Source organism: Pongo pygmaeus, chromosome 12 (genome assembly GCF_028885625.2).
Source record: "Pongo pygmaeus isolate AG05252 chromosome 12, NHGRI_mPonPyg2-v2.0_pri, whole genome shotgun sequence".
NCBI lineage: Eukaryota > Metazoa > Chordata > Mammalia > Primates > Hominidae > Pongo > Pongo pygmaeus.
In genome coordinates this window covers 42,669,143-42,672,086 of record NC_072385.2, presented here as the reverse complement: position 1 = coordinate 42,672,086, position 2,944 = coordinate 42,669,143, and positions in this window count along the sequence as shown.

Here is a 2,944-nt window from a genome sequence, read left to right as displayed (position 1 = left end):
TTCTAACTCTCTTCGTCACCCAGCCTGTGGAATCCTTATATGAGCTTGGGATGGTATCGCCTGTTACTACACCTAGCTTTGCCACATATGGTTGTGCACATCACAACTTGTATGGATTTACTCCATTGGGTTGTGTAGTATATAATCTGTACAACTATACATTGTTGCCTGACTTCACCCATTCCTCCAAGGTTTTTTATTTTTCTCTTTATAATACTGTCTTAGTCCATTTTTTGTTGCTATAACTGAACAGCTGAGGCTGACTAGTTTATAAAGAAGATAAATTTATTTTTAACAATTCTGGAGTCTGGGAAGTCCAAGGTTGAGGGGCTGCAACTGGTGAGGGGCTTCTTACTGTTAGGGACTCTCTGCAGAGTCCTGAGATGGCTCAGGGCAACACACGGTGAGAGGACCCACCAGAGACGGCCAAAGTGGCTTTCATATGAGACCCACTTTTGTGATAACCCATTAATCCGTTAATTTATGAATGGGTCCATTCATGAGAGCAGAGCCCTCATGACCCAATCATCTCCGAAAGGCCCCACCTCTCATATTCCTCCATTGGGATCCAAGTTTCCAACACATGAACTTTTGAGGAACACATTTAAACTACAGCAAATACCTTGTCCTGGACTTTTGAAACTTTAAAGCAAGAAGGAGACTCTTTAGTTCTGTGCATTCTTCCCTGTTATTTCTTGCCTGAGGCAATCGCTGTAGCCTTGGGCTGTTTGCTCCAGTTGGGCACCCCTGAGCTTACCACTGTGGCTAGAAAAAACATGCCATCACTGACATAGGCCTGGGAGCCCATCTAGGAGCCATTCACAGTGGCAAGGGGTGGCCCTTATTTTGCATAGCCAATGAGAAGACTCCCCTGGCTATGAGGGTGGAGTCCATGTTAACCAAATGTCAAGGTTGCTGCCAATGGGGGAGGAATGGAATGAATGTGGGGGAACCCAATGGGTCTACTCCACAGGGTCAAAGGCAGGGATAAGTGTTACTGGGATGAAAGAGACTTGAGCCTGTGTTTAGGTCTACAGACAGGAAGCGATTAAAGATGTTGGAGGGAAAGAGCCTAAATTTGGTTAGGAGCAAAATCCTAGAGAACAAATGATGTGTAGGGGGGAGGGTCTAGATTTGAAATGAGGGCATGAAACTTCTCCTGGATGGAGGATGGTGAAGAGACCTGCTATGAAGGTGTAAGTGAAGGAAGGGATGTGAGGGCCTGTAATGGTCTTGTGTCCTCCGGGTAGGAGGAGCAGCACAGCCGGAGATATTGGTAGTGTGGACAGCTTCATGGTACTTTCTGGGAAGTGTCCAATGTGTAATTTTAACTGGCTCTTTTCATTAAATAGAATTGATATTATTTTAAGAGATAGATCACTTGAAAATTAGGATTTTGATTCACTTTTCAAATGAAGAGAAAGTGCCTTTGCCTCATATACGTCTGCAGAATTTGGGAGAATACATCATGAGCTCAGGGAATGTGTGTGCGAAGATGTTTGAAAAGTCACTTGTGGGAATTTGCCTGGCTTGGTGGTTAGGAATGTGGACTCTGAAGCCAGGAGGCCTGGGCTCACATCCAGGCTCTGCAACCTTGGGCAGGCTCCTGAATGCCTCTGTTTCTTTGCTAAAAAGTAGTCAGGATATCACTATTTTTGGTATAGACCTACCGGAAGGATCAGAAGACTTAATACCTGTGTGTGTTTTGCAGAGTTATTGGCACATATTAGATAGTTTTACTGTGAATCATCATTATTTATAATAATTCTATGACATGCTGGAATGTACATTGTCTTTAGAAATAAAATTTGTTTTGTTTTCCTAATTTCATGAAACCTACATTTTTCCAGTGCTATTTTCTTTGGGGAAAGAGCATGCAGATGTTCCGTGTTTTCAGTGTAGCGGTGTATAAAATGTCATCATTGTTTCCTTTCTGGTGGAATATTCAGAGCCAGCTTAAAGATAACCTACTCCAGAAAGTTCCATATTAGCAATTATGTGGGGGCTGGTGCTCATATGCCTTAATGAATGATTTATTTATTAGTATATTGGGAATGGCCTCCATCTTCTCACACTAGCACCTTTTCCCCACTTTCCAGCCCATTTCCAAATGAGAAGGGCTGAAGTCAATCAGGAATTAAGATTTAGCATTTGTGGGATTATCTTCGAATGCGACACTGGGGGGACACAGTTTCACTCAGTCTCCATGGTGGCAGTCCAAATTGCTGCTTCGGGAGCCTGGCTGTGTCTAAAGCCTCAGAATGATCCAGAAGGCTCCTATAACAGTGACACTGTGGAAGAAACCACTTCTAATATGGCAGGAAGGTGTGGCCCTGCTTGGAGCCCATGTTTTCTAACTATTTCACATTTCTTTCTTTCATCCCTGGTGTTATTTTTTGAAATTAATTTTTATTTTCAGTTCTCCTAGGAATTAATGAGTTAACTTAATAAAAGTAAAAGTCTTCATAAAGAAGGTAAAGGCTGGCTTTCCACATAGAGAACAAACGTAACAACCCACATCCTCTGCAGAGCTCCTGGTCAATGCATTCTTCTAGTGGGGCTGCCACACCCCTGGGGCCTCAGACAAGCCCCTTGTGGATGACAGGCGCTGGGATCAAAACAGTCCCTGGGGCTGTGCCTCCTTCCTGTTCTCCACTCTTCCTCTAAAGGAAATGCACTGCAATGAATTGCACAATAAAGACATTCCTAAATTCTGGAAAACCAGCAGGCTTTGAACTCTCCTGGGGGAAAAAAACCATAAAAAACAAAACTGCAAGGAATGAGACTATTTGGCCAAATGGCCAACATGCTGCAACTTTCATAGGGAACTCAGCGCACTTGGTATTGCCTGATGGAAAAAAATGCCCTGAATTTCCCGATAAAAGATTTGAGATGTGGCAAAGGAATAAATATTTTTTCCCTAAGATAAATCTAGCTGTAAATG